Here is a 27,666-nt window from a genome sequence, read left to right on the forward strand (position 1 = left end):
AGATGAGACTCATAAAATCAGTCAATTGTAACACTCCACTCAATGTTAACTGTTTTTTTCATGGTTGGGTGTTTCCTGTGACTTATACTCCGGTGTGACTTATTTATTAAAATGTTCACACTGAAACCACAAGAGGTTCTAGTCTTGTGTGTGAGTATCTGCTGCTCCTGTTCCTCCTGTACCACTGTCACTTCACTCTACTGCACATGTCTCCTGCAGAAAGAGCCTCTGTTCTGTCTGTATCATGTCAGTCGATCGCACCATTACTTCTGCACCACTGAACAATTTAACATTTAAACAAATTTATAAAGACGACTGAGAAGACTGAACACAAATGCCCCCAAAAACAAAATCATATTTTGCAGATTGATGAAATCTGCAGTAGAAAATGATAATCAAGCAACAGAAAGAAAGTTTGGAGTGAGCGAGAAACTTGTGACATTGGGAGGATGAAACATGAAACTTTCCTGAAGTCACTGGATGGATGGACAAAGTCTGGACTTCAGTGACACCGAAACCATCCTGTCGGGATTCAGAAAGACACGAATAATTCTAACTGGAACTGATGCTGAGTCTGACGACAGCGACACAGAGGCGCTCTGTTTACCTCCAGAGGTCGAGGTCGAGTTGTTCAGAAGTGACACCAAGGATGAAGAATTGAATGGATTTAGTGATTTGGAGTGAGATGGAGAGTTTGTTAAACTTGTTCTGTTCTGTTGTTTATGTTATAGTTTATCTGAAGAACTGTTCATATGTGACGATAACAGTCTGTTGTTCTCTTCTATTGTTATTACTACAACTTGACTTTACACATGAAATGTCGTTTCCTGGTCTCTGATTCTAAATTTCCCCAAAAAAATGCAACTTATGTTTTTTTTCTTCTTCATTACGCATTTTTGGCTGGTGCGACTTATACTCCAGAGCGACTTATAGTCCGAAAAATACGGTATGTTTATTTATTAAATATGTTAAATATGGGACAGTGCACATTGATCAACATGTGTTAGTACAACAAGTAAATATGTCACAGGACAGACATTAATGTTTCCTGAATGTCTTTAGAATGATCTTGAGTTGTATCAGAACAAGTATAAGCGCACATAGGCCCACGAACCATTATGGAACCTACCTGGACCACTGAGGACTACACATATGTAAGACAACCAGAGAATAAAAAAGAAAGAAAGTACTATGATTTAATGTTGAATATCAAATTCTATTGTCTAAATAAAGAGTGCCTTTTATTATCATTGTGAATTGGTATTGAGTATCAAGTCTATTTCTTAGTATCGAAATCGAGTTTGAAACTTTAGTATTGTGACAACACTAATTTATAAAAACATGTTCTCAAAGACTTGATTATTTTAGTTTGTCCATTCATATTTCACCTGCAGACCTCAAAGCTTGTCAGAAAAATCATCAATTCCTATTTTTTGTGTGCACATGAGTCCAGTCGTGTCAAGAGTGAAACCCGAGGTGGGCTCGGTGTTTGAAGAGAAAACAGCTCCGGGTGATGGATGGGAGGATGGAAAGCAGGAAGTGTACACGGCTGTTATTCTTCCTCCGTTCAAAAATAAGCCCGTCCGACCCGCCGATGGTTCCACGCACAGCAGGAGGTTCATCACGTTAGTTAGCGCCGCGAGGAGAGAGACTGACACCGAAAAACACCCAGAGACGGGTTACATGTCCCCAGGTCTGTCCGACGTGTGGGGCGGGCCTCGGGTTCAGACTTCACTCGGTCTGGAAACAGCCAAAAGATGTGATTGTTTTTGAGGAGAGACGAGAGGGAAAACAGAGCGCGCTTCGAGGTGTTCACGGGTCAGGGAGGTGGAGAACAAAATGGCTTCCAGTAGAGCTCAATGACGAGGTTAACGGACATGGATTTTTAAAGTGAAAACATGAGTGGAAAGATTTGCTCAGAGAAGGGGAAGAATGATTTGTGAAAATGATCAAACTGTGATTTGCCTGACAAGCATTACGACTGTGATAATATCTGTGATTTATGTTTTAAAAATAGGATTCTGTCAAAGTTCACATTTTAAACACTTCCAGAAGAATTGACAAATATACTGAGACAAGATTGTTATTGTAGTTTTGTTTGTGAGGCTTCAAAAATGACAGGATTTGCCATTTGTTAAACTGTCATTCAAAAAGCACTTGGTATTAATCTAGGATCCTACTCACAGATGACCAAGATCAGTAAAGGTCTTGAGAATGCTCTGAAGTCTAAATATTGCAAGGGTCAAGTATCAACTGCAGTGGAATGCAACAGTATAGTTTCCATGGAGATGGACTGAATGTTCCACAGTGTGGCATTAAACTCACCTGTCTGCCATTTAAGTAAGTTTATTGCAAATGAAAAACCTTGAAAAACAAAGGCAGGGCAATTTCATTCCTCCCTTTGTGGGAAAGACTTGTGTAGATCAGTATGTGCACATCCTAGAGACAAGCATCATCTAAATGATTCTGGAGTAGAAATGATTTCATTAAAAACAAAGTTTCTGGATGACTACCTCCGAAACCTTTCTACTATCTAAAAACATGTATTTTTATTGTGAGTCTGTTCCCTCATCTGACTTTTAAATCAAAGACCTACCTAACTGTCACCAAGGACATACACAAGTTTAATGCCAGACTGTGTCAAATTCTCAGCAATAACTATATAATAATTATCTCCATATATAATCAAGAGGCAGAGCCTACAGCAGAAAGTGTACCATTAAACAGTTGTACTCCGACTTGAGTGTGGGTTTATTGTGAAACCTAATTTAGTCAGAAGTATGTGAAACATTAGATTGTGGGCAGAGGAATCTGTAATGATGTGTAACTTCCAACATTCACAAATGTTTCAGTGTTGCCACAAGATGGAGAAACCAAAATACATTTACAAAAGGTTCAACTGTGTTAAAAGTGCATAAGGAGAAGCAGTTAACCCTCCACCAGAGTGAGTGGAGATGCTGGCTCTTGTGTTCTCACTGGTCCCACATCCTGGACTTTTACAGGGCCACCATGACTGACACTGATCCCGTCTCGTGAGGTCCACCGCCACCTCGCTCACACCTTCTCTGATTACAGCTCTGCTCCAGAACTATCCAGCAGGCCTGTTCTACACTTCCTCCAGACCAGAGGAGGGCCACCAGGAGACCAGTGACACCTGCTCTGCTCCTCTTGTGTGGGTGCTGCGGCCAGCCAGGTTCACGCACTGATCATGACCTTACGGAGATTGAAAGAGATCAGATTTTATGGCTTCCACTGAGGCTGTTTTTGTCGTCTGATCTCTGGCCCCGGGACAAAACACTGGCTCTCCAGTGCTATTAAATTCACACAGTCCAGCTTTCTAATCTTTTAATCCCACAGGGCTCCATTAGAACTACTGCCTGCCAATCTGTCCTGGTCCAGAATTGTAAATGCATAGGTCCAATTTTGGCAAGAAAATACTCAAATGTGTCAGTTAATGTCTGCAGAATAAAAAAAACAATACCAAAGGCTGGACTGTAATCAAATAGAAACATGATGAAAGTGTGTCCTTTTACCTGGCAACTCCAGAAAGTCTCTATATACATCAACTCTCTCTGACACACTTAAAGTGAGAGTTTAGTACCTCGTTCATTGATTCTTCAGAAATCTGCAATGTTTTTTTCAGTTCCAGTGATATTTTTATCCCTTTGTTTCTTCCTCGTAAGTAACCATATTCATTTTGATATGACAGACAATGCATGATCCTGATAGGCTAATCTACTTGTCAGTCACGTCCATCCAAACTCAGGGAGTTTCACCGGTGAATCTCACAGGTAAAAAGTAATGGAGAAGTGTGTATTCTGGATCCCAGGCAAGTTTCCTAAAGTAGTGGTTCTCAAACTTTTCAGTACCACCCAAGATAATATTTGACTTTCCCAGTACAACCAGATATAAATGTGGACTATCAGGCCTGTGGTTAAACATGATCTACAAAGAGATTAAACCAGGTCTAAAATGAGTTTGTGAATTAGGTGAGCTGCTCATGGTGAGAGTCTTGGATGGGCTGAGTGTGGTTCAGCTGTGCAGACAGATGGGTTTTAGAAACAATTAGTATGTGGAGTTTTGTGCAGCGCAGAGGCTTTGAGCAGCAGAGTGTGAGCACACATGAGAGACAGAGTTACAACCACAAACACACAACCTGAACTCACACACAGAATACTACTGCAGTGTGTGACAGAAGATCTGTTCATCTGCACATGACACAGGGGCTGTGTGAGTGTAAAACAACTGATGTCATCAACATTCTCTGGGGGTGTGATGCTTACTGCAGGCTCTGTTTTGTCTGAAGTTCTGTTCGACTTTACTCCCTCTCAAATAACATTACAGTCAAAAGACAACAGTTTTCCAGTTGTTTTCCTTAAGCCTTCAGACTTTTTTTTTTTTTTGGCTGTAAACCATCCCATGTAACCAATAAAGGACTTTTATAATATTTCCAACAGATTGCCTCAGATTTTTTTAACCTGCTTTAGTAAGTATCTGTTCATGGTAACGGCTGAACATTCTGCCAATAGAGATACATGTTGAACACCCCAGTGAGACTGTTCAAAAGACCAGAGGCAGGTAGAGTATCAAACAAACAACCAAAAAAAGGAGTAACATTACTTAAAAATAATATTGCTCATCTCAAATTACAAAGTAATGCTCCAAGGAACTGCATAAGAGTAAAAAAGGATTTGGTAAAACTACTGCTGAAGTAAGAGCAGATTTAAGAGGTAGTGTCAGGGAGCAGATTTATTATTTTAAGTTAATGTAACTGGAAGGGCAAACCATTGAATAATGCACAAAATCGGGTGTTTAGACACAAGAATAATATCTGAAGGAGCTGCAAGAAACACAAATGTTCAAATCAAAGCTTTTATCACTTAAGACTTACTCACAGTGGAAAGAGGAAGCACAACTTTTACTCAAGTAAGAGTACTGTTACTTCAATAAAATATTACTCAACTAGGAGTAAAAGTATGCTGCTAAAAGTACATATTCTTTTAAAAAGTTACTCTTTTGAAATGGCTAAGGATGCAAGATTAAACAGAAATTAAATGGACACAATTAAGATCAATCACAGGTCTGCAGTTTTTGAAGTAGCATAATTTCCTTCACAAACAACAAAATCCCCAGTCTTATTCTGCATAAAAACTGCTAACCCTGGAGTTTAGATGTGTACAAACATATTCTGAAGTGTTAGGGTTACATACAGTCCATACAGTTTATATAACAACTTAACAGTACAGATGCAGATACAGACATGCAGGTTGAAAAGGGGATGGATGAAACAAAGCACATACATTTCCAATCTCTAAATGTGATCCTTGTATTCGTTTGTCAGTTCATATTTCAGTCTTTTTGTGAATTCTTCTGGATGAGTTTAAAATGTGAACTTTGAACAGAATCCTGTTATTAAAAGCATGCATCACAAGTTTAATCACAATCCCAATACTGGTCAGATAAATCTCTGATAAATCTGATACTTAGATATTTTCCTCATGTTGTTCAGCCCGACACATGACAGTGGAAATAGAAACCATGTTTGGAGCAGAAGGAAAGACAAACTTTGATGTCAGTTCTCCTCAGCCTGGTGCCGTCTCAGTAGCCTAATGGAAACTTGAACTTCTCTGCTCCCAAGTCCATCATCACAGCTCCTCTGCCCATCAACAAAGCTCTTCAACTCCTCTGCCCACCATCACATCTCCTCTGCCCACCATCACATCTCCTCTGCCCACCATCACAGCTCCTCTGCCCACCATCACATCTCCTCTGCCCACCATCACATCTCCTCTGCCCACCATCACATCTCCTCTGCCCACCATCACATCTCCTCTGCCCACCATCACATCTCTCTCTGCCACCATCACATCTCTCTGCCCACATCACATCTCCTCTGCCCACATCATCTCCTCTGCCCACCATCACATCTCTCTGCCCATCCATCTCACTGCCACCATCTCACATCTCCTCTGCCCACCATCACATCTCCTCTGCCCACCATCACAGCTCCTCTGCCCACCATCACAGCTCCTCACCATCACAGCTCCTCTGCCCACCATCACATCTCCTCTGCCCACCATCACATCTCCTCTGCCCACATCACATCTCCTCTGCCCACCATCACATCTCCTCTGCCCACCATCACATCTCTGCCCACATCACATCTCCTCTGCCCACATCACATCTCTCTGCCCACCATCCTCCTCTGCCCACCATCACAGCTCCTCTGCCCACCATCACATCTCCTCTGCCCACCATCACATCTCCTCTGCCCACCATCACAGCTCCTCTGCCCACCATCACAGCTCCTCTGCCCACCATCACATCTCCTCTGCCCACCATCACATCTCCTCTGCCCACCATCACAGCTCCTCTGCCCACCATCACATCTCCTCTGCCCACCATCACATCTCCTCTGCCCACCATCACATCCTCTGCCCACCATCACATCTCCTCTGCCCATCACACCATCATCTCCTCTGCCCACCATCACATCTCCTCTGCCCACCATCACATCTCCTCTGCCCACCATCACATCTCCTCTGCCCACCATCACAGCTCCTCTGCCCACCATCACAGCTCCTCTGCCCACCATCACATCTCCTCTGCCCACCATCACAGCTCCTCTGCCCACCATCACATCTCCTCTGCCCACCATCACATCTCCTCTGCCCATCATCACATCTCCACATCTCCTGTGCCCATCATCACATCTCCACATCTCTTGAGCCCATCATCAATGCATCACTGGTTTTAGGATACAAGAGCATGCCAGTCGGGACATGACTGGGAAGGTGCCATGCTACTTCAAGTTGGCACTATAGTATTCTCAGGACTCTGCTAAAATAAAAGCAATTTTGGACAATAAACAACTGGGAAGGATAAGGGTATAAAATAGCTTTAAGACTTTGATAAATGGGCATGAAATATAGTTTGAATACTGTCTTTACAGCCATGTATGTTTGTAATCTTCATTCTCCTGCATTCAAGACGTCACTGCTCCGACCTCCCCCTGTACAATAATAATAATAATAATAATAATAATAATAATAATGCATTAGTCTTAGACAGCACTTTTTCAAACACTCAAAGTCACTTTATAATTTGGTGCATTATTCATTCACTCCATACTTGCTGCCCTTGGACAGACAGAGAAGTGAGACTGCCAATCTGTGCCATCTGTCCTTCTGACACCATCACTCACACACTCCACCTTCATACTACACAATGTGGATGAAGTGCCTTGCCCCTGGGCTGCACTGTGGCACCTGACTCCCTGTGCTCTCCTGTCCAAGTCCTAACCAGGCCCAGCTCTGCTTAGCTCTAGAGATCAGATGAGATCAGGCTTTGACAAAGAGGTTTGGGGAAACGCCAGCTGCTCTGTACTTCATGCTCCAATTTGATCTTCTTAATCAGTGATACCCACGACTCTTTAGCCTCATCTGCACAGAATAGTCCGACAGCAGTACTTTGTTGTGATCACATTTACAGCAATGTTGACTCCTAAAGGGCACAACAGTTTTTTTCCAAAGTGAAAGTCAGAGAGGAGATATTAGATCAATATTGAGATAAAAAAAAAGTCCAAATTCTACCATAATGTTCTACAGGTGTCTGACATTATAACTTTAGGGCAGACACAAGCACAATATGTTTTCTTTAAAAGTTTAATTATACTGGTAGTCAACGTCAGTGATAGTTTCAGGATGAACACTGACCAACTACTACTTGAGCCACTCTGCAGGAATATTCACTGTCAACGTCAGACTGTGCAGAAGTGACGACAAGAAGAGGACCAAGACGATGGACAGGACAATGAAGACTTTTGTGTGATGGATATGCAGTAAAAAACAAAAGAAGCCATTTTAAATTTAGCATTAACATTAATGTTTAATCAGTACAAAGCTATCTCTCACTAAATATATAGATTATCATAAGAAACATGCAATTATGTCTCGGGCTGTTCATTTCCTCCTGTTTGGACAAATAAATCCATGTAATAAAACACAACGTCTCAAAATGGTTGAACCTATATTTATACAAAAACTTTGGGGTCAGTTTTGTCTTATATTAAAGGAACAGTCCAGAATTTTGGACATAGAACCTCATTTCCTAGTGAGCCACAGTGTTGGAGACGTGTGGAGACACTTTTTTATTTAAATCTTCCATCCAGTCCTTGTATTTGCAGAGGTCACTGGTGTTAGACTAGTGCATGTCAATGGCCATAGTTCTCATGACACTAAAAACATAGAATAGATGTTGATAGAATAATGTTTGAAATAAAACTAACTTTGCATCGCATGAATTGTCACATGTTGAGGGACTATTTTCTCAGCAGCAGCGGAATGTTACTTTGCCGGTAAGATAGGTGTTAGATGATACCTGTCCGCCGCTGCCAAACTTCTATCAGGAAGTACAACTCACTGCTGCTGCTCACACAGAAATAGTTCAAATGCAAGGTTGGTTTTACTTCTAAAATGATTCTATCAACACAGACATTCACATGGACAGTCTGGTGTAATAATAGATTTGTTTTGGGTGTTTTGTGGAGTGGGTAAGACTGTTTTTAGTAGCAGGAGAACTATGGCCATTGACATGCACTAGTCTAACACCAGTGACCTCTGCAAATACAAGGACTGGATGGAAGATTTAAATAAAAAAGTGTCTCCACACGTCTCCAACACTCTGGCTCACTAGGAAATGAGATCCGATGTCCAAAATTCCAAACTGTCCCTTTAATCTTATTTAAAGGAAGCAAATGCAGTTTTATTCTCTACACTGGTTTCGGTTGGTTGATTTATTGATCGGGTATTGGCAAATACTTAAAGCAATAGTGTCAAAATCTGAAAACTGTAAACTGAAAAATGTGGATTGGTGCATCCCTACTTATATTATCTCTGTGTATCTGAGACACAAACTGCACTCACAAGTAGGGATGGGCATGATCAGTCGACTAATCGGTAATTGATCATTTAAAATTTCATTGATTACTTTCATTTCTAATCGACAAACTGAATGTAGGTTTCTGGGCGTAGATATGAAGCTGAGTCTGACAGAGCAAACACTAGAGTTGCAGCCTCAGTCCCATGTTTGGGCTCTGGCACCTCCTTGGAGACACTGTACCACTCAGTGAGAGTGTTTACATGCACATCTGTATCCCGGTTTCATCATGGTGCATGTATACGCTGTATCTCGGTTACTGCAACATAAAGAGCTGTGATAAACCTGCACACGTACGATCTTTGAAAACATCGCGACACAAACACAGAACAGACTCACCATCAGCATCAACATCCCTCTGTCACAGAAAGAACACTCATATTCCACTGAGTCGTGTCCTTTAGTCTGACAAAAGCTGAACCGCATCAGCGCACAAGAGCGTTTTTTTTTTTTTCTTGGCTTAGTTTATGCAAATGAGCCATGTGGTTTTAAGTTCCATTTCTGTGAGATTTGTGCAAAGCTGCATTAAACACATGATAATGTCAAACGAGCTGATGTGGCTCTATGTGGTTATGGTTTATATGTCATAAAGTTGAGTTTATTTATTCAGATTAGTAACAGTAATAATAATGATGATACTTATTATATAAAAACGTTAATGATTAAACCAAAATTGATCGTTAATTCTCCCGACGATCGATTAATAAAATTTCATCAAATGCTCAGCCCCACTCACAAGACAAACCTGCAGGGGAGTTCATGCAAAAACTGCTATTTATGCAGAAATAAAGTACTAGGAAATAGTAGTATTTGTACTTACTCACATCTCTTTTCTGCTGTTGTCTCATAGAAATCCATATCATCTCAATTAAGTGATTAGACTTTGGTCGACAAAGACACATCGATCGATTAACTGACTTAACGACTAAAGGACAACAGCCCCTAATAATAAAACTGTCCAAATCAAAACTACAACCAAAAAAACTGTAACAAGGCTCAGCAAATTTAGGCATTAGTTTCAGCTTCATCTTAGATCAGTTATTTAATAAAGCTGTTTGTCATGTTTCATTTTCACTTCAGGACAATAACAATGAGTTAATCTCTGGGTTTACTTTCTTACATTAACCGCTGATATGATCGATGCCTGGAGTTCGCCGTCCTTCTGTACAGACGATTGTTTCGATAAGTAAAAACATAAAGATCTCTCCTAAAGCAGAATGAGAAATCGGAGCTGTCTTCTGCAGAACTCAAGTGGGACTCACAATATAGAGACTTTTCCACATTTGCCTGATAATCTTTCCACAGAACAATAATGTCCACTGATATCAATCTGAATATGGGTCAGGCCCCCAACATCTGAAGCCATTTACAGCCACCAGACACACACACACACACACACACACACACACAGTCACCAGACACACACACACACACACACACACACACACACCACCAGACACACACACACACACACAGTCACCAGACACACACACACACACACACACAGTCACCAGACACACACACACACACACACACAGCACACACAGACACCACACACACACACACACAGACACACACACCAGACACACAAGACAGTCACACACAGCAGACACAGTCACACACAGCAAACACACACAGCAGACACACACACACACATATACACCAGACACAGTCACACACACACACCAGTCACAGATACACACACATGCAGACACACACCAACACACACACACAACAGACACAGTCACACATGCAGACACAGACACACACACACACACCAGACAGAGACACACACATAGACACACGCAGACACACACACAGAAACCAGACACACACACAGACACCAGACACAGTCACACACACAAGACACAGTCACACACACAAGACACACACATCAGAGACACACATCAGACACAGTCACACATGCAGAGACACACACACACATCACAGACACACACATCAGAGACACACATCAGACACAGTCACACATGCAGAGACACACATCAGACACACACACACACTTAGACACATGCGCAGATACACACACAGACTGACACACTCGCAGACACACACACATATATACACGCAGACACAGACACAGACACAGACACAGTGCACACAGACACAGACAGAGGCATGGAGCTGTGTGTGAGTGCTGTGTGTAAGCGCTGTGTGTAAGTACTGTGTGTGAGCGCTGTGCAGGGCTGTGGGTTTCATTTACACACATTGGAAAGATAAATGTGAGGAGGCCGTGTGGAGCAGGTATGGAAAACATCAGATATGGAGCTCAGGAGAATCCAATGTGACGCTCAGTGGACCAGAGCTGACACAGAGCAGACGGAACATTCAGAGGAACACTAGAACTATACAGCTACACTATATACTTCATATACTTCTACTCACTCAGGTTCATTAGGCCCACACAGGACTGAGCCAGTGTCCGGACTGAGACCTTCTGACCTGTCACACACAAACGTTCTATTCTTGGCGAGAGTGAAGAAGACTCTGCTCAAAGGCTTTGCAAGTCTCGAGAATTCATTTAATATTCTAGTTAAACTATGAGATTTTAAAATTTCAATACACATTTTTTTTACTTAATTTGTGAGATTTTTATTACCCTGCAGTTTTGTACTTTGCATCGACAATGTGCACTTGGTGGGATGAAATAAAAGTCAACTTGCATGTTAGTGAGCCGAATACCGGCCACAAGGAAACCTGCTATCAATAAAGATACATCAAACAAACTCACCAATGCCAGCAGTGCAGTGGGTAAAATGAAAGACAAACAAAGACCAGGACATGACAACAGAAGAGCTGAAGGAGGAGGAGAGGTCCACCAGTGATGATAAAATCTTGTGTAAATGTGCTGACACCAGGAGCACAGAGCCCTCACCTCCAAATAAGCAAACAACTCAAGAAGCACAGGTCACAGAAGAGAAGAGCTGTACCAGAAGGTCTCCTCTTATTCATATTCATGTTCTGCCAATCATGGAGCTCAAAGGTCTGGAGCGTGCTCTGATCAACAGTGAAGAGCAGATGCACAGCTGGACACCAGGCTGAGCAGAGGAGCTCATGTGGAGGTGCAGAAGATTTCTGATTGTAGATATGAGACAGCAGAACGCCGAGAGCAGATTCAAATGGCGATAATTGGCTCTAAACTCAGGCTACTTGATGATAATATGTAGGTTAATACTTCTCACACATGAAACATGATTACAACAAAGCCCACAGTACTTTGAAAAGCCTGAATAATGCTTAAACTAACACAGGAGTGCCGAGGCTTAAATGATGTGAATGAGGCAGTGACTGGCCCTTCAACACAAAGTGCTCCATAAAAAGCTTCAGGAACAGGCCTCTGTGGCACCGGGAGTAGAGAGTAGTAGAGTCATTCCTTTCTTTAATCACAGCTCAGGTTTCATCTGATGTGGTGGACCTGACAGAACAAAGCCCATGTGAACCTGTTCTACTGTCCTACTGTCCTACTGTATCAGTCACACACCTCACTCATGTGGGAGAGGCCTGCACACAGACCAGTATCAAAGCCCGACTGTCTTTAATTAGATGTACTATTCTGTGTGCTTTTGTTTGCTTTGAATTTGTACGCTCATCAAAAAGGGTTTCAGGGGGAAAAGGAGAAAAAATATTATCAATCAAGTTTAACTATTCTAGTATAAATCAAACCATTGATACTTGAATAACAAATCTGATCACAAAAAAGAAAACCTAGAACGTGACAGCAGCAGAAATGGTCTGTCAGCCGGGCATGTCAAAATAACAAATGTTTAAATGTGATACAGTAAATATTAAGATTAGGGACTGTTTGATATAGACTTTTGAGCCAATATCGTTATTGTTGTGGTTAACTGATATTTGCCGATACCAATATTAAACTTTTAAAATCTATAATACAGACCAAACTGGATGTTAAGTACTGAAATAGTTTAAGTTTACAAATTACAAATTTACTATCTACTTTTATAAAAATAAAATGTATTGATCATGGATAAAAGATCATTTCTACTTTGCTCTAGAAGACAAATCAGATGCACTGAGGACAAACTGGGATTGAAACATGAGCACACAGAAACTGAAAAAATATACTGGTGCCAAATATCCACAAAATATTAAATACTGAACCTATACAGACTGATACACCATTGTTAATTACAAGAAACTACAATAATTACAAGAAACAGACATTTTAATCCTAAAGCACAGCAATCCCAGCAAACCATTTTCTAACTGAAGCAAATTGTAATATATGAGCTGCAAGAAATGTATTGCACAATGATGAAAACTCATCATTTCCTCCACAAACTCAAACTCTCCAGTCTTCTGCATGAAAACATATCACTGTGTACTTCAAATCTGTACAAACGTGTTCTTAAATGTGATTCTTGTATTAGTTTGTCAGTTCTGATTTCAGTTTTTGTTTATTCTCCTGGAAGCGCTGGAGAATAAACAAAATCACAAACCTAATCGCAAATATTCGTCAAAAAACTCGCAGTTATTGTTTCCCAAATCACTGAGCCCTTATACTTATAGCAGATATGAACAAAAACAACAAAGATTATACCGTGCCTTTAAGTAAACAACTAATACAGCACTCCCAGAAATGCAGTCCCTTTACTTTCACTTAAGACATCACAGTGCTCCTTGACTCTTGTTACCAACGCCGTTCTAAAGCCACATGCTGAAAACGATTTTAAACGCAGACAGTGAACATGACAGAGGAGCTGGCACATCTTACCTTAGTGTAAGTTTCACGTCGGGCACTCCCACTCGTATCTCTGGGTCTCCACTGCTCTCTGTGTATGTATGGCCCTGCGCGCTCTCACGGAAATCCTCCCAAACAGGAAGAGCCCCGCCCCCCTCAGCGCTCACCTGGACGGACCTGAAACGCAGGTCTGGCGGCGGCAACGTCCAAACACTTCGCTCTGCAATGAAAAGAGGAGAAAGACGAGCAGCTGTGAGGAGGAGGACTGGGGTTTGCAAGTCATGTTTTTCAATGTTTTTTGTTGTTAAAGTCAAATGTTGCATTGCTATGTGAAGCACTTTGGAAACTGTTTTGTTTGTAAAATGTGCTATACAAATAAAGTTGGATTGGATTGGAATATACAAGAGGTGGAGATTCAGACTTGGTATCACTTTATGAGTGTAAGCACAGTATTAAAATCATGTGAAGTGTACAGGGTGTCCCAACGCAACGCAACGCAAATATCTTGAAAACTATTAGGTCTAGCTCAATGAAACTGAACAGTTTAAGTGTTGAACATCATAAGTTTTTTGTGGGACTTTGTTTGCCAGTTGGTGAAGTTTTTTCCAAATGTTACATTGAAGCTGCACAGTCTTGGGTGAGTGTGTGAGCAGATTCCAGAACACAAATTGACTTCCCTTTGGGAGTGAATGGCTCAACTTGAAAACAAAACAAAAACAAAACATTAAATATTAAATCTTGATTTTTTTTTTCTATATGTTCTGTGAAAATTTTAGCTTATTTCAACAAGAATTGCCAAAATTATTGGCCTGCAAAATTATGTCAATTTTTTTGGGACCCTCTGTATTTATTAATATTGTGATAATAATATTAAGATAGTAAAACATATAATGATATCAAGACAAAAACATTTCAGCAAATAATTAACTATAATAATTAAAAAGGACCAACACAGTCTGTGCTTTAGCTGCTTTAGACAAGTTATTATCATCATCACTGGGGACACAACCTGTGTCCCCAGAGTCTTCACCTGCAGATAGAGACACATCCACGTTTGTCTCATTCTCAGTTTATGGACAGGCCTCATGTGAAGCTCTGAACCTCCAGAATTCTCTCCCTGAGCTGGAGAGGCTGCACTAGCACTGACTCATGACTGGTGCAGGTGCTGGGGTTTGGGTAGTGACCATTCAGATCAGAGAGAGACATTTTAAGTTTAAACCAACTGAATTTCAGCACTGAAACTGGCAACACAAATGAGAGACTCGTGTGAGGCTCATGAAGCTTTGTGATTGGAGAAATATATTTGGAACCAAAACAACAAGTAAATGTGATGCTGTGCACAATTTTTTTTTCTTTTCTTTTTTTATGTGATTTGATCAGGTCTACTTTATATCTTGGGGACACACATTTTCTTTTTCTTTTTTTTTTATTTATTTTTTGTGGTACTTTCTATTGTTCCTGTAGGGAAATTCTCCTCCGGATTTCACCCATCCTTTCAGGAGTAGTGGGCAGCACGCAGGGTGCTTGGCGACCTACCTCCATGATCTTGTTGCTAGGCCTGGTTAGGACCTCAGCTGGAGGGTTTTTATCTATGGTGCATGTTTGGGTTGATGGGGGAAACCGGAGGAAACTCACCCAGGCACTCGGAGAACATGCAAACCTTCTTGCTGTGAGGCGGCTATTGTGCTGCTAAACAGGACAAAATTCCCTCTTTATAAAATGTAAAATGATAATCTTAGATAGAGTCCCTTTAAATAAAAATAAATCTATCTGTATTTTAAAATAAAAACCTCTCATAAATGAATCGTTCATCAATGATTACTTTCAATAGTAATGAGGAAATATGAGCTGCATGAATGGTAATAATAATAATAATAATTTGTATATTTTAAACTTTAGTTGTAATAGCGCTGCCCGACCACTAGATAGAGCCATTGTAGTATTTTCACATGATGCCTGTCCCTGTAGGTGTCTGTGTAATGTGTGTGGTCAGTTCCCTCTCAGTGACCCTGGAGGACTGTGGGGAGCCTGGACAGAAGGTCCTGGACCCTCATCCCAGTGTCTGCAAAGGAAGGGAGTCATGTTTAAAGAGGAGATCAAACACCAAGTCCAGAAAAGATACAAGAAATGGACAACAGAGAGATTACACAGACTGTTATTCAAATTCAGATTTAAAAAGGCCGATATTCCACAATTTTCTGGTCTATGTTATAATGTTTCTTCATCGCAAACATATCTGGAGTTGCGTTCTGTGTTTATTCACACATTTAACACACAAATTTTGCAGATTTAGGCCGAGTTTTTACCTCAAAGAGAAAACACTGTGCTCCACTTTATGATTTTCATGTGGTAATACAGGAAGTGCTCCACTGTGTTTTTAAACTCCACACACCTTCACTAGATTCATTTGGATGATTTCAGGCCTGGAACTACCGATCTCTACTGAATTAAAAGGTAAAAATGTAGATGTTAACTTGAAAACGATCACTAAATTATGTCACAAGGTGGAACAGAGTATTTTGAGGTTTGGAGATGTAGACAGACTAATAATAAAGGGTTACTCAAAGATGTGTGATTGAATAATAGACTCAAAAGTTGTTTTAAAAAAAAAAAAAAGTCCTGGTTCAGTCTGTATGCAGCGCAAAAGTCTGGCAGTTTAAAGTCACGGAAACGGCAAACAACCGCGAATCCATTTTTGCCATTATTCATTTAAACACAAAATTGAAAAAACAAATTGTTATCCTTTTTTTTTTTTTCATTTTAGTTTGTAGACAAATAATGAAGAAAATAGTTGTTTTTTCATTTTCTTATTTTTGGTTGACACACAAATTGAGAGCTCCTCTCGCATGTGAAGTGGATCAGAGATGTTACGATGCATTTGGATTTAGAGAAAATTTGATACTCGTTTTGCAGGGTTGGGAAGATAAATTAAAACGATATGGTCACCTTTTGTTAGTTTATTTAAAGAAGTATTTAAAACTTCTATTTAAATGTGCATTACATGGTCTTTTCAACCTTTTCAACTTATACAGGCCTACTTCGTTTGTTTTTTTTTTTGTCTGTTGCTTTTTTTAAATTATTATTATTACTACTATCATTTAAATACATATTATAAATAATCTTATAATCTCATAGATAAGGGTCCTCTAAGACACTATATAGACAATTATAATGACATGTATGTGCTTGTGTTTCTTGCTTGAAATGCTGTTTAACCTGTTTGACATGTCTGATGTTTTATTTTGGGGGCTGTCACTGTGTATTAAGTGTCAAAAACACAATAAACAAAGTGTTAAAAAGATGTGTGAATGTAACAAAACACAACTCCAGGTCTAATTTGAGGAGATAATACAATTATAACATGACTTAAAGCTCACAGGAGTCAATTGTATGTAACATAAGACCGTGAAAGACTGCTCTTCCACTGAATCACACAAATGAGCATATTAGCGGAGCCTGGACACATCGATTTTATGGCAGATGCTCTTCCTGTTTCAATCAGCCTCAGACTGTGACAAGACAAGTTTCTAACAAACACAGTTTCGATCATACAGCAGAGCCTCAATACTCAATTTTGACTTCATCTAGTTTTTTCTCGTCAAAAAGTATTTAGTTTTAGTATCCAGTGTGTATCTGTGTGTTGACCGATGAAGTATCCGCTCAGGTGAAGTTCGATCTACTTTAAATGTTACAAACCACAGACCATAATGAAATGGCATAGCCTGGATCTGTGTGGGTGTGTTAATGAGAAGAAGAATGCTGCTGACTGTGATTGTGTGTTTCCCATGGACACAGGCTCTTTGTGTTTGACCCACAAACAGAGCAGCAGTGCACATCCTCACACACATTCCACTGCCCTGTCTCCAGATTCACACAGGACAGCAGAGGAGTCAGAGGAGAGAGTATGGGAGCCACCACACTCACACTTACAGGAGAGATGAAGGATAAGTTGAGTTTAAAAGTGAATGGATTTGCTCTGCAGGTTTATCTGAGCTGGAGCCTGTTGAGTGACGATGAGAACGAGGAACGGAGGAAAGTGGCATCTGCAATACAACCTGACACTGACACAAAGAGCTTGTACTTGACACAGCAGAGCTCACATTGGAGATACACTTGGATCACACACACACATGTCTAACACACACATGAGCTGAGCCTGGAGACCATGTGTGCAGAGTGGCTGTAGAGTCACCTCTGTACAAAACAATGACCATGTGGCAAACTCATGTGGGCTTCAAATGAGTGGACAGAGCAGATGAGAGAAAAAAAAAGCTGTTCAATCATTATGATAAATATAGCAAGATTTTTTTGTGACACTTTGTGTTCATTAACACTTTTAGTAATATGAGAGTTTAACCACCAGCCTACAGGTCAGTGGTTCAAACCCCACACTCTACTGACGACGCAGGCAAGACATGTCATCCACCTTTAGATGAGATAGATTGGTGGTGGTTAAAGAGACCAACAAGCAGCTCACTGGTCCAGAGCAGCTGTGGCTTAACAACACCACTGAGCGTTGAGTGAATGAATAATGAATAATGACCACTTTGAAAGGATTGTATCGGTCCAAATCTGGTAATTAGATTATTGGTTTATCAGCACAGTGGATGCTCGTGCAGCATGAGTGCAGAAATCACCGCTGTCTGTGCAGTTCACATGAAGTTGCAGCAGTAGTGATGTTGTCAGCACTAAAACAGTTTATTATGATACGATAAAATAAGTTCTGACGCTAAATGAACATTAGTGAGTGGGATATGTCTTAATAAGCCGTAGTAAATTAAATGCAGGTGAGTGTGTAAATGACAAGAAGAAACATCTCAAACTTTAGCAGCCAGACATCCACTCGTACCTGATCCATACACCTATCCCCGCCCCCGACAGAGTCTGAAATCTGCTGAAATCCTATAAGACAGTGAGTGCGTATACATGCACATCAATAACCCGGTTATGATCGGGTTTTTTGAGTATCCCGGTTTCTTCATGGTGCATGTATACGCAGTAACCCGGTTTCAGTAACCCGGTTATGGCAGTGTCCCGGTTATTAGAAACCGGGTTACTGTAGCTGGGTTATTCCGATAGTAACCGGGTTACTTGTGGCATGTATACGCAGTACCCCGGTTACTGCAACATAAAGTTGAATGCGCATGCGTCCAAAAGACACTTTCCAGCCTCTCAACACAACAGTAGTGACATAAATAAATTGACCAATATAAATAAAGTGACCAAACGAGTGAAATGACTGTAAAATAAAGAGCTGCGCTAAACCTGCACACGTACAATCTGCACTCGTACGACCTGCACTCGTGTGACGCTGAAAAGCTAAAACATGAACTATCTCCTATACTCTATATGCACGAAACACACTTACCATCATTAGCGCCTCTTCTGTCACAGAAATAACACACATAATCCACAGAGTCGTGTCATTTAGTCCAAAAGAAACTGATCACATCAGCGGCGCAAGGAGCGAGTTGTTTTTATCGCCGCTAACAGTTTATGCTAATTAGCCTACGGTCTTAAGTTTCGTTTCTGTAAAACGTAAACAAATGTGATTACAGCTGAATTATCTGTTCAAACGGGCTGATGTAGCTCTATAGTGTTTATGGTTTATATGTTGTAAAGTTGAGTTTATTTATGCAGAAGATTTTAATGAAGAATCTGCGCAGTGGATTGTGGGAGATCTCGTAACTCCTTAGCTTCTTATGCTAAAGGAGCTCACGGTTTGTATTTTTCCTGGTTTATGAAATTGATTTAAGTTAATTTTTGCGCCTGTGCATTTGTAAGATTATGTCAAGAAACCGGGATACTCCATTTGATCATGTATACGCGGATATGAGTGTCCCGGTTTCTCAGTGCGCATGTATACGCAGTAACCCGAATACTGACATAACCGGGGTATGGCTAATAACCGGGTTATTGATATGCATGTATACGCACTCATTGATGTGCATGTATACGCACTCACTGACATGATACAGACAGGACAGAGACTCTTTCTGCAGGAGACATGCACAGTAGAGCATGAGGTGAAGTAGTCTGATAATCTCTCTATAACCAAGCCCCAGCAGCCTGAAGTGGGAGGAGTTGGCACCATAACACTGAAGTAAGTTCTTAGCTGTAGAATTGTGTTCACTGATTATGGCAATAAAACTGATTAAGTTTGAACAGATTTTAATTTTTGGCTTTGAGAGTAAAACTCCTTTGAATTTGATCTCATTAAATAATCGTTTGACATGACAGAAGCATGTCTCCTGCAGAGACACAAACACTGCCCTGTGGAGGACTGATCTGTGCAGAAGCTTCTTATCAGACAAACAAACAATAACTAGATGGCGCCCAGATGGTGAAGTGCTATCATCATTACAGCACTGACACTGCAATGACTTCTATAGGAGAAGCCTGGAAACACACATGCAGACTGTCAATAAGATTAAAAATACAGATGTTAAAGCTAGAAAATGATCTTTAAAGGGCCCATCTTATGCAAAATAGCTCTTTTCACATTGTATCTTCTGCACATAAACAAGCACAATTTGGGTTTTGGAACATCCATTACACAATAGTTATGAAATCTTACCGATTTCTTGGAGACAGTCACAGACCAGGAACTATGAAAGGCCGACTACTGCTCCTCCCCCTGCCAGTCCTGAGAAAGCACAGGCTCCGCCCTCCAAACGTGACGTAGGCGACGAGTGAGCCGCCCTTCCTCCGCCCATCTCAGGGAGGGAGGGGGAAAGGGGAGGGTGGGTGCAAAGTGTTTTCTGCTACGTCAAACGTGTCATAGGTGTATCTGCCACGTCATCGTTGTAGCAGCTTTAGTTCGTTGTCACGAGGGAGGGTGGCAGAAATACGTGGCAATTTCTTAAAAAAAACACCAAATCAATCTAAAAACCACTTCGGCGACATATACAAGGTCCACACATCACTCTTAGAAGGTAGAAAGCTCTGAAAAGTTGATTTTGCATGAGACGGGCCCTTTAACTGTCCAGTGACCAGACAGCATTGTTTCAGACAATTAAGCGAGTATTCATTACAAGTGGAATCATGCCACTAATTTAACAGCAGTAATCCAAGAACATATCTCTTCCAAAATGACTGAATTACTAACGGGTTAATGCTCCACACCACACACACAACACACACACCACACACACACAACACACAACACACTGCACAAAAAAGAACTGTTACACATACAGCCACAGTGGTCCGTCTTCGGATCCAGGACTGACACTTCTCGAGTATTTTATGAAGATGTGAGTCTGGTCACTAGGGCTGGGTATCATTATGAAGTTGCGATACGATACATACCTCGATACATAGGCCACGATACGATACATACCTCGATACATAGGCCACGATACAATACATATCTCGATACAGTGAGCTTTCGATTCAATATGATATATTTCAAATCGATTCAATACAGTTCAACAAAAATAAAGACTAAATCATATCTGTGATGCTAAAAGTCTTTGTTAAACCACTTTTTGTGCAAAGTTCACATGAAACACAAACATTTTATGAAAATGTCAAATGTGTCGCATAAAAAAGTTTCCTTCCTCTAAACAAGCAACAAAACTATAGCACTGTAACAAAATAATTTTGTAAAATATACCAAAAAATACTCTTGGTGATATATCGATACAGCAGCCCACAATATTGATACTGTATCATCACATTAAGCTACACAATATATCAATATTTCAATATTTTTGCACACCCCCACCGGTCACTGGTTGGCCACAGATGGGTGTGACGGACAGATGGATTAACCAATCAGGGACACACATGGATATCAAAACAAATATAGCTGCTTACAAGGAAAAAGAAAAGGATATAAATATGACAGGACTGAAAAATATGGTGGATTTCTGCAGAACTGAGCAGACTGCAATGGCTGGATGACCAGAGATATCAGTGTGGATTCACCATTCACTAATCTGTCATCCACGGCAGTTCTCATCGTTACTTATTTATAAAACTGGGATCCATTCAAAGCGTTCAAAAACAAAGGGATGTTATTGTGGGGCCTGTGGTTGTGGTTGTGGAAGTGCTTCTCACAAAACACATTTAGATTTGATCCCAAAACAAAAGACACAATACCAGAGCGGTGTCCTTCCAGTTCATAAATCCTGGTGGGGATGGGGCCCCTGTGTCAGTGGGGCCCCCGTACCACCCAAGGGCCACTTCCTTCTGAGGCCACCACACACACACACACACACACACACACACACACACACACACACACACACGGCTGCTGCTCTCTGTCTCTATGGAAAGTAATCAGCACTATATCAACTGAGAAGAGGCTCACATATCGCTTTAACTGCTTTTAACAAGGCAAACTGTGACGTAAAATGAACGCACAATGAATAAGAATGGAATTAAACTCATCAAAACATTAGGAATTGTGGTCAAAATGGGTGCAAACAAAATGTAATGTTTTATATCGGGGAAAAAATGCCAATCCTGTAACGTAGATCTCTGCACAACCTAAAAACTCAAACCTACATCACTATTCAAACTAGGGATGGGCATGATTAGTCGATTAATCGATAATTGATCATTAAGAATTTCATCGATTACGTTAATTTTAATCGACAAACTGAATGTAGGTTGCTGTGTGTAGCGTGAGCAGAAGGAGCGAGACACAAACAGTCAGTCTGCAACGTACCGAAGCACAAATGTGTATTTAACGATGACTTGTACAAGAAATTCCACGCTTTCCGTTGCGTTCGGGACAAGTGTGAGTCCATGTGCACAGTGTATAAAGCAGCACATATGTTTCTGTGTCCAGTGGGAAAAAGTTTTACCAGGTGAGAGTCGCGCAATGTGGATGACGAGTCCCCACCTCCCTCCCCCCGTACGCTGTCCTGGTTTTGACGAACACAAATATGGTCACACTGACCTGTATTCACCTGAGTCATGTCTTTTAATCCGACAGAAATTAACCACATCAGCGACACAAGAGCTGTAGTTTTATCTTCACTTAGTTTATGCAAATTAGAGATGAGGTTTTAAGTTTTGTTTCTGTGAGAGTTGAACAAAACTGAATTAAACACATTATAATGTCAAACAGGCTGATGTGGATCTAGAGTCGTTACAGTTTATATGTCGTAAAGTTGAATTTATTTATGCAGATTAGTAGTGCAGATAGTAATAATAATGATGATCATTTTAATATAAAAACGTTACTGATTAATCGATAATCGATCGTTAATTCTTCCGATGATCGATTAAGAAAATTTCATCAAATGCCCATCCCTAATTCAAACCACAATTCTTGTTACAAAGTTGGCAATTTGATATTCTGAAATCATTCACAACTGGTATAAAATAATATCAAACTGAAATTTAAAAAAAATACACATTGGACTAGGGCTGGGTGATACTGCAATAAACGTAATTTGTTTATTCATAGTTAATAGAAAATGGTCACATTTTTATACAGAGCTTTTCCACTTTCAAGGCTCAAAGTGCTTTACAATAAGGAACCACTCACCCATTCACACACATACACACACCAGTGTACACAAACACTGTGGGGCGAGGCAGGTTAAGTGTCTTGCCCAAGGACACAACAAAACTGTTCATCTGTGGGAGCTGGAATCACACCGCCAACACAGTTAATGGATCTGACCGCTCCAATGATGTTTTTTTTATGCACAATTCGAACCGCCAGCCTTTGGATCAGTGGACTCAACCAACTGAGCTACTACCCGTATTATACTGATCAATCAAAATTTTATTGTGTGCTTAAAAACAAATAGAATGACTTTCAATGTTATTTTCCTGAACATGAACTACAGAAATGATAATAGACATTTAACAACAAAAGTCAAATTTCTTATCCAAAGTAGAGATGCAAGGCTGATGTAAGTATTGTTTTGAATCCAGACAAACCATCACTGATAATGAGCTCTGATGAGATTTTTGAGCAGATAAGCAGATTTTGATTATTTTCCAAAAAAACACAAGCATGTGTTAGTACATAGTGGATAATTCAGCTGTGGTCACATTTTGTGCAGGATCCCCTTAGTAGTAAAAAGTCCAAATGCAGCTTAACGCAGCTGGTTGACCCAAACAAAATATCAGCCTCTGCTGGAGATTTAAGGCTGACAGTGGATGTGCTAAAAGGTATAAATATCGGTCTGATATATCGGCCAACCGATCTATGGCTCCGTATCTATCCCTTCCGTGTAAGTCCTGCATCTGGTCCAAACCACACGCTTTTACTGACAAAACACTGGCTGCACAACGCTCCATTAAAACACACAAGCCAAACTGATCCCTGACAGTGTTGGGAAGTAACTCAATACTTGTACCAAGAATATATTCAGAATATTCATTTAGAGTACCTGTATTTTGGTACAGTTGTTTTTTCATTTGATAGTATTCTTACTACTACTACTACTAGTGCTACTACTAGTGCTACTACTACTACTACTACTACTACTAGTGCTACTACTACTGCTAGTGCTAGTGCTACTACTACTGCTACTACTGCTACTACTGCTTATACTACCACATAAGATTATACATACCTTATCCTATCATCTTGAAGTAGGACTAGAATCTCAGTAAACTTCCATCCTCCTCTCTGAATACATAAACTTGATCAGATTTTGGGCTCTTTGGGGTGATCAGTCCTTCCTGTAATTTGCTCTAATTAATCAAATCAAATTAATCAAAGGAATATATCACACAATTTAGGCTTCAAACTATTAGTGAGAAAATTGAAATTGTATTCAGAACAGAGAACTCTGACTGGACCATGTACCATAAATATGTTACAAAACACATTTTACTACAGACACTCAGTATTCTGTAACTGAATATATTTTCAAAGTGTTCTTCCCATCACTGATCACTGATGACTTGAACTGACTGATTTTCCATCTCAGTCACAATTTCTTTTGCTATTTCAATGCTTGCGCCTGTGTTATGAACAAAAAAAAAAAAATTATTTGTTATGATTTTGTAAGAAAAGTCAGAAATAACCCGCAATTGGCCCAGTTTTCTTTGTAAAGGTTAATAGCTTCTAGTCTGGATAATAATCATTGAACCCTTCACCTCCCCCACCCCAAAACATCAGTGCCCCTCCCTGCCCCTTCACACGTCTGCCCCTGTGTGCACTTGGACATATGATCCTCCAGAGGACAATAAGACGTGACCCCAGCTCCAGAGCCACGTCCATGAGTGTGATGAGAGGACACCGAGCAGCTGAGCCCACCCTTCATGCTCACGTCAGCCGGCTCTCTCCATACACAAATGAGAGGCGAGAGTGAATCATCAGAGGAGATCAGCAGTGGTGGAGGGAGCATTCTGGATGGTCTAAAATGTGAAAATATCCTAGTTTAGAGTTCAATTCCTCTCATTCAGCACCCATACACAAACTATTACAAACTAAATTTCATACCGCTTAAAATGACTTTACCAGTCCATCAATTGTTTTAGCTTTTCTGTCAGGAAAAAGATGATCTCACAATGAAGTTCACAATATGGTGGGGAGGCTCATGATTAGGGATGTGACAATATCCAAATCTCTCTCTACGATATTTTCACAATATACATCTCACGGTACAATATTTATTGCAATATTTTGTGGAGGTTAACAAAACTGTTAACATGCTACATTTTCCTCTTAAAATGCCTTGACAAGACTTAATCCAAAGAACTAAGACTTAAAAGTGTTAGAACTGTTATTTCTTCTTGTAGTCTGCACTGAAATGGAGCAAAGGATCATGGTCTATGTAGTTCCCTCTGTCTTTTTTTTTTTATCTATTGCTGCATCAGAATTCTTCATTTAAGTAAAGAGACTTGTAATTCGATAAATTGTGACAGTCCATGATATTATTGTGAGAACTTTGACAATACAATATCACGATATTTCGGTTATTGTTACATCCCTGCTCATTTACTGTATTTTCCGTGCTCTTAAGCCTGCAACCCCGCAAGTGCAATGTGCCACTTCTAGACACAACTGAACAACTGAGTCACTGCGAACACGCCGACAATCCGTTGGTCCCAGACAGCACCCTCCCTACACGCCACAACTGAACAAAGCCCAGAGTCACCGTGAACGAACCAAACAAACAAAACCACTCACCCATCACACTGTTGGGTTTCCTTTAAAGTCCGGTGCGGTTTATTTGTGAAAAAAGTTTGAAAATAGACCATTTAATGACAGTGCGTCTTATAATCCAGAGCATCTAATAGTGCAGAAAATACGGTAAATATAAAGCTCCCTTTAATTAGAACAATTTTCCCTCATCGATTTGTGCGTTAACTTTTGTCCCTTCATTTTAAAATGCTCTGGTTCAATATTTACAGAACCGTGTCACTGCTTTTGATCATCTTATTGAATTTTATTGGTCATCTTGTTGTTTTTTGTGACTGTATTTGAACTCTGATCTGATGTATTCAGTATCTAACAGTTATGTGAGTGTGTGTGGTTGTGTTGATTTTGTTTTGTTTTTTCTATGTTTATTTGAATATTTGTGTCCTACTGTGTCTGTCTTCTGCTTTTATGACGATGAGGGCCCCCTTGAAAACAAGATGCCGAGAAATCTCAAGCGGCTTATCCTCCAAACAAATAAATTCAAATTTCAATAATCAAAACAGACAAAGTAAAGCCAGGGATTATGCAGTTTAGAATAATCGGAGTCAGTGAATATGAAAGACTTCAACTAAAGATTACTTTGGTATTCGATTAATCTACTGACTATTCTTTTTCTTTTCTTTTAAAAAATATTTCACCCAGATAAAACTGAAGTGAAGACGCCTTGAGGTAATTCCTAATACTTAATAGAGTATATTTACACACAGACTAAACGTAACTTCTGAATGGCAGTCGTAACACCTCGATTTCAAAACATGACCACATTTGAAACCAGACAATTTCATCTTAAACCGAAAAAGATACCAGTTTCTCATGTTATTGTCAGAATTCCAGCTCTGCGCAAGTCAGAAAAACTCTTCTCTCAGCTCAGGTCATGTTTTAAGTCTTTTTAGTTGACAATTATCTGAATAAGCGTTTAGTTCCGATTAATTGATTAAGTTGTTGCTGCCCTAGAACACAATAGCAGTCGCATTTAAAGAACATATTTTTTTCATTTTTATTCCCTTTTAAACATGCTTTTGGCCATTTTGGGGGGGTTAGTATTTCACATTTGAATGTTAATCAAGACTTACGCCCAAAAAGGTCCAAAAATGGTTTATGGACTTAAAAATGACAAAGAAGAAGTTCGGATTTTTATCTAGGACACAACAACATGAACGGATAATTGGATAAATGAAACAAGCATAAAAAAATAAAGTGAAAAACAACTCCAGATGTGTTTTTTTTATGAGGGCACAACAATATAACATGCTTAAAAGCTCAAAGAAGTCAATTTACCAGAATACATTTACCTGAAATACAGACACAATAGGTCTGTTACGAGCAGCTGAGCCCAGTCTTCATGCTGACATCAACCGGCTCTCTCCACACACAAATGAGAGACGTGAATGAATCATCAGAAGAGCTCATCAACAGTGGTGGAAGGAGCATTTGAGATGGTCTGAATCAGGGGGGTCAAACTCATTTTCACCAAGGGCCACATTTGGATCATGTTCGTCATCAAAGGGTCAGTTGTAAAGTTAAGACTGAAACTGTAACTGTAATATTGGTATGTTACAAATCTGTAAAAGTCTGTATTTGATTTTTCATTTCATATTTATTCATTTTGTTTATTTTTATGTTTTTTACCTTTTTATTATTTACTGTCTTAATGAGGACTAGTAGAGTTAAGTAGAGCTTTACTTTATATTTTTATTGGACATGTTTTATCTGTTTTGTGCAGCACTTGGGAAACTGTTTTGTTTATGAAATGTGCTATAGAAATAAAGTGGACTGGATTTAATTTAAAGGTTTAAGTTAAAACATTCACATTACTTCTTCAGTAACATTCATGAAATAGCCGTCCTTCTGCATCAATTTTTCTTTTCTTGGACATTTTTGAGGAAAT

The 27,666-nt window shown here is 40.0% G+C and overlaps 1 protein-coding gene across 1 annotated transcript in view; it reads right to left on the bottom strand.

The window, feature by feature from the left end:
* Positions 1-27,666, bottom strand: part of mpp7a (MAGUK p55 scaffold protein 7a) — a 386,727-nt gene that overhangs the window by 320,147 nt on the left and 38,914 nt on the right. Inside the window, exon 2 of the mRNA XM_020930757.2 lies at positions 13,688-13,874. The gene's annotated coding sequence lies outside the window, so the exon portion shown is untranslated. The remainder of the gene's footprint in view (positions 1-13,687; positions 13,875-27,666) is intronic.

Source organism: Boleophthalmus pectinirostris, unplaced genomic scaffold, assembly GCF_026225935.1.
Source record: "Boleophthalmus pectinirostris isolate CB_2022bp ecotype Guang Dong unplaced genomic scaffold, ASM2622593v1 HiC_scaffold_15, whole genome shotgun sequence".
In the NCBI taxonomy this organism is placed as follows: Eukaryota; Metazoa; Chordata; class Actinopteri; order Gobiiformes; family Gobiidae; genus Boleophthalmus; species Boleophthalmus pectinirostris.